The sequence below is a fragment of the Balaenoptera physalus genome (assembly GCF_965194825.1).
Source record: "Balaenoptera physalus genome assembly, contig: HAP1_SCAFFOLD_690, whole genome shotgun sequence".
Taxonomy (NCBI): Eukaryota; Metazoa; Chordata; class Mammalia; order Artiodactyla; family Balaenopteridae; genus Balaenoptera; species Balaenoptera physalus.
This window is the reverse complement of record NW_028126069.1, coordinates 120,196-135,049: the sequence shown is the minus strand read 5'-3', so window position 1 is coordinate 135,049 and position 14,854 is coordinate 120,196. Positions and strand designations below refer to the sequence as shown.

At 38.3% G+C, this 14,854-nt stretch overlaps 1 protein-coding gene and 1 pseudogene across 5 annotated transcripts in view; one reads left to right on the top strand and one right to left on the bottom strand.

Annotated features, from left to right (window-relative positions):
• LOC309653615 (ELKS/Rab6-interacting/CAST family member 1-like) overlaps window positions 1–14,854 on the bottom strand; it is a 159,305-nt pseudogene that overhangs the window by 31,206 nt on the left and 113,245 nt on the right. The window contains exons 8-11 of the transcript XR_014268826.1: window positions 13,653–13,790; window positions 12,257–12,397; window positions 11,172–11,312; window positions 5,248–5,441 (exon numbers count right to left, since the gene is read on the bottom strand). The product of XR_014268826.1 is annotated as an ELKS/Rab6-interacting/CAST family member 1-like (transcript). The remainder of the gene's footprint in view (window positions 1–5,247; window positions 5,442–11,171; window positions 11,313–12,256; window positions 12,398–13,652; window positions 13,791–14,854) is intronic.
• LOC309653614 (ELKS/Rab6-interacting/CAST family member 1-like) overlaps window positions 1–14,854 on the top strand; it is a 119,660-nt gene that overhangs the window by 41,202 nt on the left and 63,604 nt on the right. The window lies entirely within an intron of this gene.

Genomic DNA, 14,854 nt, shown 5'->3' with positions numbered 1-14,854 from the left:
CTAGGATCCAAAACAACCTGCTAGCCTTCTATCCAAACAACCTCTCAAGCCATTATCATTTAATACTGGTCACAAAAATTAGAAGACCAGACTTAAGAGTCTGAAGTTCAACAAGAAGCCCCTTTTCCATAATAATTCTGTATCCTGGGGCACACATTAATTGAGTATGTTAAGTATTAATTCCCAGGAGAGCTCAACCAGACCGCAAATGGAAACCTCCTCACTGAAATTTCTAGGTACCGGCAAGCTGTGGAAGAACGCCTCTGCCAGCATTGCCTACAGAGGAAAAGTCCGCTCCTTGCTGGAGCTTTCGTCTTCTGAGGCTAGATGATAAACTCCTTGAAGGCAGAGATTTTGTTTGCTTTGTTCCCTGTTGTGTCCCCAGAGCCCAGAACAGTGACCAGCAAATAAGAGCCTTCATAAGTAGAAAAATTCATTCATTCATTAATGAAGAAGGAAAGGGTATACTTTGTGGCAAAGAGGAGAGTGAGTTATGGAGAGAAAAACTAAACTCACAGATTGGCTATTATTCTCAAGAGCTTGATAACTACAAATCTTACTAACAGTAGTGTTTTTAGAGATGCATATTTAAAGGGAGAGTAACCAGGTAAAAGGAATAAGGAATAAAAAGAACTTTAGGGTTTTCAAAGATTAAACATGTCTAAGAAAACATGTCATTTCTTCTCATCTTTTAATCCCTCTTATAAATTTCAAAACACAACCCCAAATGAAATCTACATCCATTAAAATTCCACTTTTTGTATTCCCACAAATCAGGAAATACAGTAAATCCAAATTTCTTATAAATTATTTAAGTTACACAATAATATTCTATTATTCTTTACATCACTGAAAATTCCTAACTTTCATAAACCAAAGGCAATCCTTGATACCTAAATTATGTGAAAAATCAGAAGATGGGTGTCATTCTCCAAACATAAAAGTTTCTAAGTGGGATGCTGAATGTAATTTAAATAAACCTCACATTAGAGTAAATTGAGGATTTCTAGTGCAAACACCAAACTCTGCAGATTCATTAGTGCTTCTGTATCAGAAAAAAAAAAATGTAATAAAGCAACAAATACAGAAGCAAAATTATGCACGGGGGATAATGCTCCCAGTATACTGCCATGGCATGGGTATTTAGCTAAAGGGACATGAGTGAAAGAGCAGACAACAAGCAATTCTTTCAGGAGTCTGAAAAGACACTACTATCAGAATTTCATCAGCCTACATTACTAAACATTTTAAACATTATGCCAAAGAAAAGGCTATTCGTCATGCATCTAAATAGAAACCATAATATGCTCACTTTAGAAGAGAAATATTCAATTTACATTTTGGGTCCCTCATGCTAATCGAAATCAATCTACTTATATAACATGTCAATCTTTAGGTTTGTTTTTACTATGATTTTCTCCGTTAAAATCATCTGTGGAGACTATCCAGAACCACCAGGTGATGACTTTCTTGAAGTGTCAACCTGGGGAGGCTACAGCACCCAGTTAACTTAATCCAACACTAATCTACATGTTGCTATGAAGGTATTTTGCGGATATAAGTAAAGCCTACAATCCATTTAAGTAAAGGAGATTACTATCCCAGATAATCGAAGTGGGCATATCTCAATTCTTTGGAAGGCCCTAAAAGCAGGTTTCCCAAGGAAAGAAAAGAAATTTTGCCTGCGGATCACCGTTCTGGCCCATGCCCACGGGAGTTCTATCCTGCAGGTGATCTCCTCCTGACAGCTTTCCCATACACATTTCAGACTCGCTTAGCCAGCTGCTGACAATCATGCAAGACAATTCCTTGTAATAAAACGGATATATATGTATCATATATATATATATAAATATATGTATGTATCTCTCCTACTGGTTCTGCCTCTCTGGTTGAACTCCAACTGATACACACCACAGTACGGAATATAAATTTAGAAATAGTACTTCTTCGATTTAATTGGGAAAAATATTTTGTATTTGCAGATGTATGGGTAGGCCTACATAATCCTCGTTTTAAAATTGCAGTAGCTCAAGACACTGGTACAACACTAAATCATCTGACAGGAACTACTATTGTTCTGTAAGAGCAGTGTAAGGGACTATTTGTTTTTCTCAAGACCACAAAGAATAAGTCTGGGAATTCTTCATGATTTAATCTGAACCTATTAATACTGGAGAATCTTACATAAGTACTAGGAAATTTTAAAAGAATAATAAGAGTTTTCTTTAGCCCAATGATAACATTCTCCTGTCATTTTTGCACTTAGAAGGTGGCTGAACACCCAGTAAAAATGCATGCTACTTCCTGAATCAGGGTGTGGCACTACAGCTGCATCGCCTGAGAGGCTACTACTTAAAGGGCACTCCAGCAAAAGAACCACCACATAAAAGATGGGCTAGAAACCAAGAATAAGACAATTATATCCAACAGTATCAGAATCTTACCAGAGAGAACACATACTTTATCCACAAGCAATGGACCTAAGAGGTACTGTTCAACTGGATATATAACCGGCTGGTCTTTAATTCTGATCAAGCAAAACCCCCAGCAAGCCCCAGCAGCAGCAAGAGTGGCAGCAGCAACTCCTCTAGTACGGAACTGTAGCCTTACTTAACACTCACTTTCCCAGGAAGTCCCAAACAAACCCCCCCGACGGTGCAGGGACAGAAACGTGGCGTGGAAGGTACAAAGTGCGGGAGGCTGGCTTTCTGAGAAACAGCATGGCCAAGAGGGATATGAACACAGACAGACACAGAGACCAAAACCCCAATGGAATAGGACCAGGATAAGACAAGCCAAAAGAAAGGTGAAGAAACTCAGATGATGAATGACAGGGAGCCAGACACCCACACCCAGGAAATAGTGGAACAGCAACATAAGAAGCAAACGGTTAGTAAGAAACACAGCAGCCACGCACACGCAGCTCAGTACTAAAACTCTGGGAAGAAAAGGCATAAAATAATTCCAATCATCTTTTATTCCCCTCTTAAACTATGCTGCTCAATAACAAATTACAAAGCCAGTAGCAATTGAGTTTTTAAAACTGTTTCTTTTCTTGGTAGCCAGGAAACTGTGTGTCGAATCTTAAAATAAGATTACAATGTTACATGACCAGAGGACAAAATTCTATAGTACTTGTTCAAATTTATAAGTAATATTCTGTGGAAAGAACAGATCATTTACAACTCTTTCCCAAAATGTGAGGAATATAGTGGCTACTAAAAGCTATCTGGTATGCTTTGGATATCAAATATAGATTTAATTCTATTTCTTACTCTCGTTCAAATCACGTCCATCTCCCAAAATCAGTACTGGGTCCAAAAATGAATTGAAACATTTTTCAAGCAAGGTATCTGGAATAGCAAGCAATAATTTCAATGCAGAGTTCTAACACAAAAAAATCAAACTGAAAAATAAAACTTTATCAAGAAATTTCTTTTCTGAAAGACTGAAATACATTTAGTGGGAAGTCACTAATCCATCAGAAGTATCGTATTTTATTTTATTTTTTATTTATTTATTTTATTTATGGCTGTGTTGGGTCTTCGTTTCTGTGCGAGGGCTTTCTCCAGTTGTGGCAAGCGGGGGCCACTCTTCATCGCGGTGCGCGGGCCTCTCGCTATCGCGGCCTCTCTTGTTGCGGAGCACAGGCTCCAGACGCGCAGGCTCAGCAATTGTGGCTCACGGGCCCAGCCGCTCCGCGGCATGTGGGATGTTCCCAGACCAGGGCTCGAACCCGTGTCCCTTGCATTGGCAGGCGGATTCTCAACCACTGCACCACCAGGGAAGCCCAGAAGTATCGTATTTTAAAATCTATGAAATTAAGATTTGAATAAAGGTCTGATTTCAAAAAATAAATAAATAAATAAATAAAATAAAAATAAATTACATCTATGAAGTACTGCTGTTGATTTCAGGGTGACACAAAAGCAAAGAAAGGCATGTACTTATGTAAGTATGTTAACGAGAGAGAGTGTGCGTGTGTGTGTGCACGTGCACGTGTGCTGGGGGTAAAGATGCAGTGCAAACAGAGAAGACGTACAAAAAACATACATAATCTAATCTTGAGACTCTGATAATTTGTTAATTCTGACTTAAAGAACTTTATCCACCCATCTTATCCAGAACCAGACCAGAAAACACGAATAGAGTTAATATCAAAATAAGAGGAAACAAATGAGTAGGTGATCAGCTCATTCATTCACACTTTCAACTTAGTGAAGAAGAATTGTGAGGGTTGGACTTTATCCTTTTAGTGTTTTGAAAATCAAAATTCTATGGGTACAGAACAAGAGGAAAAAGTTACTTCCAGGGGAAAATATCAAGTCTACCAATATCCTAAAAATTTAAAACTTAGTAAACAACTTATGAAAGTAGTCTACTACTTCCCAACATTCAAGAGCATGAAAATAAAATACTTCTAAGAATCAGGCTCAGAGGAGTCACACGGATTAATGACTTCATTCTGTCACTGCCAGTCTCTCTGACTGTTCAGAATACAGTGATTAATGCAGTTCTACTGGAAGAACTATTTCTATGCACTTGTGAATTTATGTTAAATACATGGTGTAAAGGAAGAGGCCAAGAGGCATACGCTTTATCTTTAGTACAAAATACCCTAACAAGAAAAAAAGGCAAAGAAAATTCCAAGAGAGCTATCTGGCTGGTTCTGTTTAAACAAAGCTCATTCTGAAGAAGTCAAAGTCAGAGCTCAATAAAAAATCACATCCAAGTCTCCTAACTTGTCCTCAAAATGTCCCTCCTTCTAAATTTGACCTATGTACCAATGTAATAGCTTGCTTCTCCACAATACAGAGTCTAAAAATTCACAGCCCAAAAGAGCAACGGCTCAACATAAAATGTCTAAACCAATTAAAAATTTTAACTCCTTAAACTTGAGGTTCATTTGTTCCTTAAACAGATAAATAAATAATGAGAGAGCAAGTGGCTATCTGCACTCTCTTGATTAGCCAGTAGAAAACTTTAACTTCTTAATCAATGAATACTTTCTCTTTCCAATCAATGATGCTGAAGTCCATAGCTTCCCAATCTATTCCCACTCCGTGTTGCCATTCAGAGACTGCAACAGTGAAGTTACACTGACTTAGAATAAAAAGTAGGTAATAAAGTAAATTCAGAGAGGCAGATTTATTGGAAAAATATGTCCCGAAAAGTACATAGTTTTAAAACCATCCTTCAACCTCTCTAACATAGAGAGTGCCTCTTCAGCTTCCCTTCCCTTACCTTTCCAACTCAGCAATCTTCTTATCTTTGTCATTCTTCTCACTTTCCACCTCCTTCAAGACTTCCAAGAGGCGGTCAACTTCTGCCTGGGCCTTGCTAGAGTCATCTTTGTACCTGGCAATCTCTCTCTCCAATTGCTGTATTCGATCACTCATCTCTGGACTGGCTCTGGCTTCCGATGCTGCCTCGTGTGCCTACAAAGAAAATGTCCAAATTCTATCAGATATACATACAGTGGCAGTGGGCAAACCATGTCCCCAAAAGCCACCTATACTCCAATTTCAACAGGGGATTATCAAACATCTAATAGCTAGTCTTCAATTTATAAGGTTCTTCTCTGCTTAAATATTACATAGACAAAATATCACTACACAGTTACATTTTTTTTTTTTTTATAACTGGAAGTTTGTACCTTTTGACCACCTCCACCCATTATACAAACACACACACACACACACACACAGCCCTCCATTTCTGACAACTACCAATCTGGTCTCTGTATCTATGAGTTCAGTTTTTGGTTGGTTTTTGGTTTTTACATTCCACATATAAGTGAGATCATACAGTATTTGTCTTTCTCTGTCTGACTTACTTCACTGCCCTGCTTTTAAAATGTAATAATGCTAGGGAAGCACTTATCTACTAGAATGGGATAAAATCTGAAATATGATATTTAACAATTATTCTGGGTCTTACATTTTATTACTAGACTCTTATCTCAATCTTACATTAGGAAATATGCTCTCATTTATTTTAAGACTTTTTTTAAAGTCAAAGGGTTTTTTATTTTCAATAAGGCAATTTCCAATATAAACTAAGTTTAGAAACAGACATGATAAAATAGTCAAATTCATTCAACATCTAGCAGAACTGAAAAAGCTGTATAAGACAGCTATGTTGTTAATTAAATCTCTGTGATCTAATTTCAAATTCCTGGGCATAGGTTAACTTACTGATTCCATAAACAGTTATGTGTTAATGAATAAAACTAAAGCTGATTCCCAAATATAATTAAAAAACTGTTTTTATTATATTTTTAGATTTTATTCTAAACAGCAAAATTCATACAAATACCTTCACAAAACAAGAATGAGTAGGCCTGTTCCATACAGGAAGCTACTGGAACTTCAGTTCCAACATGTAAAAAACTCAGAAGTCATCACTACTATTTTTACAAGAAAAAGTTGAAAAACAGAAAATCAATGAGTTTTCTAGGACCTATCAGAGAACTGAGGTCATAGGAAAAATTACCCCTCCAACATCAAGAGATACTGGCAAACCCACAGAGCTGAAGCTGAGATCTGCTCACCTGGAGCAGAAGCTGTGAGCAGAAACACTTAAGTGGTAGTGGTAATTTTAAGGAACTGCTGGGGGCTGAGTGTGGACGTACAAGCAAAAGAGTGAGGAAAAGTCCCAGGGCCGGCGGTTTTAGGGGGGGGCCCATACTTTCATGGGCTTTAATCCAGGAACCACACCAGGGTCTCACAGTGAAGAGCCAACAAAAATCCCCTTGTGGTTCTGGCTGCAGGAGGGGAAGAGTAACAATTGTGAAATATGCCCAAAGTGTACTCTATGCAAAGACAGACCCTCAGGAGTAAAAATTTTAACAGAGCTTTGTCCTACCTGGGGAAAGGGCATTTCTCCCACTCTAGCCCCTGCTAGTAAAAAATAAGACTCATATATTTGACACAGATGTTGGAATTACCAGACAGGGAATTTAAAGTAACTATGATAAATAGCTAAAGGCACAGGACTTCCCTGGTGGTCCAGCGGTTAAGAATCCGTCTTCCAGTGCAGGGGACACGGGTTTGATCCCCGGTCAGAGAACTAAGATCCCACATGCCGCAGGGCAACTAAGCCCGCGCGCCGCCACTACGGAGCCCCCACGCCTCAACTAGAGAGGCTGCATCCCACAAACGACAGAGCCCATGCGCTCTGGAGCCCGTGCGCCACAACTAGAGAGCCCGCGCATCACAATGAAGATCCCGCATGCCACAACTAAGACCCAACACAGACAAAAAAATAAATAAATAAAATAAATAAATATTTTTAAAAAATAGTTAAAGGCGCTAAGGGGAAAAGGAGACAACACCCAAGAGTAGAGGGGCAATGTAAGCAGAAAAATGGACACTCCAAAGAAGAATGAGAAGGAAATGCCACATATTAAAAACATGTAAGATCTTGCTTATAATGTGGAATCTGAAAAAGGTGAACTCAGAAAAGCAGAGGGTAGAAGGGTGGTTGCCAGGGGCTGGGGGTGGGGAAATGGGAAGATGTTGGTCAAAGTGTACAAACTTTCAGTTATAAGATGAATAAGTCCTGGGGATCTAACGTATAGGATATTGACTCTAGTTAACAATGTTGTGTTGCATACTTGAAATTTGCTAAGAGAATACATCTTGAAAAGTGTTCTCAACAACCTAAGTGTCCATCAGTGGATGAATAGATAAGAAAATGTGGTATGTACGTATGTATGTATGTATACACACACAGGAATATTACTCAGCCATAAAAAAGGGGGAAAGTCTCTTCATTGGCCACAATATGGATGGACCTTGAGAACGTGCTAAGTGAGATAAGTCAGACAGAGTAGATAAATGTCATTATGATTGCACTTACATATGGAATCTAAAACAAAAACAAAAAGACCAAGCTCACAGAAAAGACCGGTAGCCTGCCAGAAGTGGGGAGTCAGAGGTGGGCGACATGGGTGAAGGGGACCAGAAGGTACACATTTCCAGTTACAAAACAGTAAGTCCTGGGGATGTGATGTACAGCATGGTGACTATAAATATGTGCTGCATGTGTCAAAGTTGCTAAGAGAATAAATCTTAAAAGTTCTCATCACAAGAAAAAAAATTTATAACTATGTATATTGATGGATGTTCAATAGATTTACTGTGGTGATGATTCTGCAATATATACAAATATTGAGTTGTTATGTTGTACACCAGAAACTAATAAAATGTTATATGTCAATTATACTACAATTTTTAAAAAGTGTTCTCACCACACACACGAAAAAAGGTAACTATTTAAGGTTGATGAATGTGTTAATTAGCTTGACTGTGGTAACCATTTCACCATGCATACATAGATGAAAGCATCATGTTGTACACCTTAAATATCTACAATTTTTGGCATTGAAAAAGCTGAGGAAAAAGAAAAGAGTGAAAATGTATATTGCAAACTCTAGAGCAACCTATATTTAGGTTGGAGGAGGGCGTTGTGGGAGCAGTGTAATAGGAAAACATCACTAATTAATTAAAATGAAAAGTTACAGTTGTCCAGAATGAAAGAAGGGAAAATACGAAAAGTAAAATGGCAATTAGCAGAAAAACAAGTAATAAATCAGAGTAGGGGGAAGCCACCAAGTCCTCTACCCAAAGATAACTTTATTTTTTCTCATGAACCTAAACACAAAGTTTAAGAGATCATAAAAATGGCCAGCTATAGAAGTATCGTAACAAGGAGATTAAAAATAAACAAAGAGAAAATATGGGATTGCCATAAATAGGCGAGTTTGGAATATTAGTGAATAACATTTATTACTCTTGACAGTTACTGCTCAGTTTCATAATCCTAAATACATCTAACAGTCTTACCTTCAATATTCCAGTATTAAATAGAAAATTACCTTCACTTCTTTAGTGAGGGGGAAAAAAGTCAATTACCAAATCTGAATTAGTTAATCTCAAAAAAAGTATTTTCCTACTTATTCAAAAGTAACTTTAAGCTACTGGATTTTCTTCCTTTCCTTAGCTTAAGAACATGACTTCATTTCTGGCAAACCCTAAATAATGATTCATCACAAGGTGTTCATGCTGAACAAACCCAATATATGTCAAAAGAACACCACCAAGTCTCAAGACTAGGCTGGGCCCCCTTCTCATCAGTAATCACATGAACTGGACCCAGTTAATCGGAGTTGGTAACTCAGAGATAATAAGTATGAAAGTGCTTTGAAAACCACAAACTGCCATATAAATATTAGAGAGGTGTAAATCAATGAAATGGACAGTAAATACCTGTACCAAATTCTAATATTCACCGGTATGGGTGACTATCACTGTTAAATTATCTCTTTCCAGGAAGCCTAATGCTAATAGAAGAAAAATATCAGATAACTGAGATTTTTACATTGTGGTCTGACATTTCATCTATAAAGGAGCTGCATATTTTAATCTTACTCTGAATTGCCAATTTTCTAAGAGTTTGGGGACTCTCAGGAGTAAAGTAAAATAGGATAAGAATGCCAAGACAATTAATCAAGGTATAAATGGTATTTTGAATTTTAGGAGATTATTGCTCCACTGGTTAAGTTATTCCATATGGACACTATAGAGTTTTCTACTATGCTGTTATTTAAAGCAAAGCAAGAACAGTCATCAAGACAGTATGGGACTGGCACAAAAACAGAAATACAGATCAATGGAACAGGGTAAAAAGCCCAGAGATAAACCCACTCACATATGGTCACCTTATTCTTGATAAAGGAGGCAAGAATATACAATGGAGAAAAGACAGCCTCTTCAATAAATGGTGCTGGGAAAACTGGACAGCTACATGTAAAAGAATGAAAGCAGAACACTCCCTAACACCATACACAAAAATAGACTCAAAATGGGTTCAAGACCTAAATGGAAGGCCAGACACTATCAAACTCTTAGAGGAAAACAGAGGCAGAACACTCTATGACATAAATCGCAGCAAGATCCTTTTTGACCCACCTCCTAGAGAAATGGAAATAAAAACAAAAATAAACAAATGGGACCTAGAAACTTAGAAGCTTTTGCACAGCGAAGGAAACCATAAACGAGATGAGAAGACAACCCTCAGAATGGGAGAAAATATTTGCAAATGAAGCAACTGACAAAGGATTAAACTCCAAGATATACAAGCAGCTCATGCAGTTCAATATCAAAAAACAAACAACCCAATCCAAAAATGGGCAGAAGACCTAAACAGACATTTCTCCAAAGAAGATATACAGATTGCCAACAAACACATGAAAGGATGCTCAACATCACTAATCATTAGAGAAATGCAAATCCAAACTACAATGAGGTATCACCTCACACCAGTCAGAATGGCCATTATCAAAAAATCTACAAACAATAAATGCTGGAGAGGGTGTGGAGAAAAGGGAACCCTCTTGCACTGTTGGTGGGAATGTAAATTGATACAACCACTATGGAGAACAGTAGGGAGGTTCCTTAAGAAACTATAAATAGAACTACCATACAACCCAGCAATCCCACTACTGGGCATATACCCTGAGAAAACCATAATTCAAAAAGAGTCATGTACCACAATGTTCATTACAGCTCTATTTACAATAGCCAGGACATGGAAGCAACCTAAGTGTCCATCAACAGACGAATGGATAAAGAAGATGTTGCACATATATACAATAGAATATTACTCAGCCATAAAAAGAAATGAAATTGAGTTATTTGTAGTGAGGTGGATGGACCTAGAGTCTGTCATACACAGTGAAGTAAGTCAGAAAGAGAAAAACAAATACCGTATGCTAACACATATATACGGAATCTAAAAAAAAAAAAAAAGTTATGAAGAACCTAGGGGCAGGACAGGAATAAAGACGCAGATGTAGAGAATGGACTTGAGGACACGGGGAGGGGGAAGGGTAAGCTGGGACAAAGTGAGAGAGTGGCATGGACATATATACACTACCAAATGTAAAACAGATAGCTAGTGGGAAGCAGCCGCATAGCACAGGGAGATCAGCTCAGTGCTTTGTGACCACCTAGAGGGGTGGGATAGGGAGGATGGGAGGGAGATGCAAGAGGGAGGAGATACGGGGATATATGTTTATGTATAGCTGATTCACTTTGTTATAAAGCAGAAACTTAAAAAAAATAAATAAAGCAAAGCAAGAAATTGGAAAAGTTTTCTTTAACCCTTTTCAACTGCGAGTCCATCTTCAGACACTCTTCCTTCTTCTGCTCCAAAGCAATTTCTAGTGTCTTAAGCCGTGAGTCCTTTTTCAATCCTGCGGAAGCCAGGGAAGAAGCATGCTCTTTCAGATCCAAGAGTAAAGCCTAAAAGAAGCAACATACATCTAGAATAAATACTATTTATTAACAAAATGGAGATTTAAATTCTTAAATTTATTTTCCTGGTGGTTTGTAGTTTCTTTCCATTAGCATATACTGACATATTTCCACTTCAAGAACATGAAATACAGAACAACAACATTAGCTCTGGCTTTCAAGTTCTAACTAAAACAGAATGAATTCCCAAGAAATACCAACTGAATAGTGACTTAAAGAGCTCTACCAATACATATCCATTCCCACAAAATAAATGGAAGTAGATCAAGCTTTGTGAATGTAAGCAGTCAACCTTAGTAGCTACACTGACTTTTTTCTTCTCTTCTAATTCTGGAAGAAACATTCTATTAGAAACACAAATTCCCATAAATTTTCCTAAAGATATTAGAAAGAAAACCCTGAGAATGTCCCTAAAGCTCATTATTATCTGATCACAAGGCATTAGGCATTTCTGCTATTTAGGTGACATCGACAAGATTCTTCAAAAGTAAAATCAAAGTCTATTAAGTCACCTAATTGGTCAACAATCATTTAAGATTTCTCTGCCAATGCTGAGGTGATCGTTAAGAGCTGATGTAAATAAACTGTCCTCCTTGTGCATATGCCGTTCGTCTATCAGCTTTCTCACCATTAGCACAATATTTCTCCAAATGTAACTGGAGAAATACTGTTATTTTAGGATCTGTAAAACGTCATTAGCAAGTAAGAAGCCAACTCATAACAGTTGCAAGAGGTAAGAGGTAAGACTTAGGAAAGAAATGATTCCATCTACTATATCTCTGCAGAGCTTCCTGAAATAATCCCTGCTATAAGAAGATTCTTTAAATCTTCCAACAGACCCTTTTTTTATACGCATTATGTAAACACCAACAACATATACACACAATGCACTGGCTAAGCAAACCAAGTAATTCCATTTTGGTGATCTTGACCTCTTTCTCTGAGAGGTCGCCTTGCAATAGGCTGACTTTTTCTTTCAGGTCTTTAAGATCTTTTTTGTAGTTATCAATTTCCTCCTGCTTTTCGTGCTCATCTCGGTCCCGCTGGTCCTTTAAGCGTTCGATTGTCCGCTCCTGATAAGAGAGCACATCAATACATGAGAAAATTCCTTTCATACTTCTATCATATGACTGCAATTCAGCTTCTAGCTGATAAAATTTCACACTTCCATCCACCATTCAAAAGACAGTGATAGGTCGTTAATAATTGACCTTGTAAAGAATTCAACCTTCCAACCTATCTTGCCCTAACATACATCTGGTTTTGTTCTTTTGATTCCCCTAGGTTTCTTTTCTTATAACCTTAATTAGTATTAGATGTCCCTAGAGTATTCTTTTGGAATAATCTCATTTATTCAAATCCCAAGCAACAAAAAACTTATACATATACCCTAAGGACAATAAGTAGCAAATATTTCTTTTCTATATATAATTCACATGTTGCCTACAAAGCAATGGAAACAACTCACAACTCACACAGCAAACAGGAGGAGGTTGGAGAGATTATGATTTGTTGAGCTTAAAGCATAAAGAAGGATAAAGAAAAGAGAAACCATTAAAACTTCTGTCAACAGATACTCAGGAAGTTTGAAAGTTGAAGCAATTTAAGTACATTTATGGGTATTATTTCTGAATATATTCGGGGATCAAGCCTTGATCCCTGGGCAGGAAGCCTGAAACATTCTGAGTCCAAGAGGCTTAAGGAACAGTAACCCTATCCTTTAAAGAAAAAATAAGAAGAATCCAATTAAAATGCCCCACCAAGAGTCCTTAAACCTCCTCCAAGACATTAACACTTGTCATGTTGGGCCACTTCTTTATTTAGTCAACCATTCCTGTAAAAACTAGGTTTGCTCATGAAGGCAAAATGAAGTGGCAAGGCCACGACTAGAAAAACAGCAAGTACACTGTATTAATAACTAAAACCCATGAATATATTAGATCCCAATGCGGCACAGTAAAAGAGAACTAATGTTGCCTCCTGATGGTCAGCGTCTGACATTCCCACATCACCGAATTCTAGCTGACCATACACATAAAAAAGAAGATAGTAAACAGGGAGCACATGGCTGGTTCTTTAGAAACTTCAGCCACTGCCCTCCAGTACGGAATCCATCCTGCCTAGCAACAGGTGCTTAAATTGGCAACAACAAAACGAATCTTCTTTCCCTTACACTGGGTACGTCAGCAACAGTACAGGCAGCTCTTTTCCCTTTTGCCAAAGCGACTTCTTCTGTCTCCTCTATCAAGTCTCAGCACTAAAGTGACTTTCAGATTAATGAGAAGGCAGAAGAAATGTGTCTGTGAGGAGTCTGGGCCAGTCACCCATCTTCTCGGCAAGGGCCTCCTCCAAAGTAGTCAAGGCGGCGTCAGTGTTGGTGGTGTCAGCCTGCAAGGATTTGACTCGCTCCTTCAAGCTGCTCATCTGCTTTTCCTTATCTCTAAGTTGCTCTTGGAGCTTTTCAATCTGAGTTGTGCACACATATTTAAGGGGGGAAAAAAAAGGAAATTCAGAGAAATACAAACAGTCACAATAAAAATCATTTTAAGTCGGAAACAGGTAGATCAGGGCTGTCAGTGTGTGCTCTGTAGAAGTAATTTAACCCTAAGGGTCTTAGAACTTCAGGCAAAGCTTTAAACTGAGAACTTATAGCCAGAAGAGAGAAAAGACATACACATGGGTATGGTCATACATGCAGAGTCATAAATCTCTATAAAGAAATAAGGAAAGTAGCTAGGGAGAAAAGACCCAACATATAGGGATGGGGATAAAGGGAAGACCTACAGAGAGGAAAGCCATGAGAAACTGGATTACTTCCAAAGCAACAGTGTAAATGCCCAGAGAGATTCCTTTAAAAAATGCTGAGGGAGGACAGCACATTGAACAGCTGGATGCTAAGAAAAACAAATCAGCTGTAAAAAGGAAAAACTGTTCTTAAATTTATTTATTTATTTATTTTTGGCTGTGTTGGGTCTTCGTTTCTGTGTGAGGGCTTTCTTTGGTTGTGGCGAGCGGGGGCCACTCTTCATCGCGGTCGCGGGCCTCTCACTGTCGCGGCCTCTCTTGTTGTGGAGCACAGGCTCCAGACGCGCAGGCTCAGTAGTTGTGGCTCACGGGCCCAGCTGCTCCGCGGCATGTGGGATCTTCCCAGACCAGGGCTCGAACCCGTGTCCCCTGCATCGGCAGGCAGATTCTCAACCACCGCGCCACCAGGGAAGCCCGGAAAAACTGTTCTTAAATGCTAGTGTTCAAGTTAGGTTTTTATATCATCTTTTATTTCAACAGCAAGCATTTTCAATGAAATTTATTATTATAGTTATTCATTCCTTCATATACCCTAGTACGCATTCATTTACTCAAAAAACTATTGGTGAAGTCTCTATTATATGCCAGGCACTAGTGACACAAAGAAAAATGAACAGACCCATTTTCATTATAAGATGGGAAGGGGACTTTATGTACCTGAATCCAAGCTATGGATGGGCTTCCGTGCCATTCTAACGAGCACACATTTTACTCTAGACAGATGG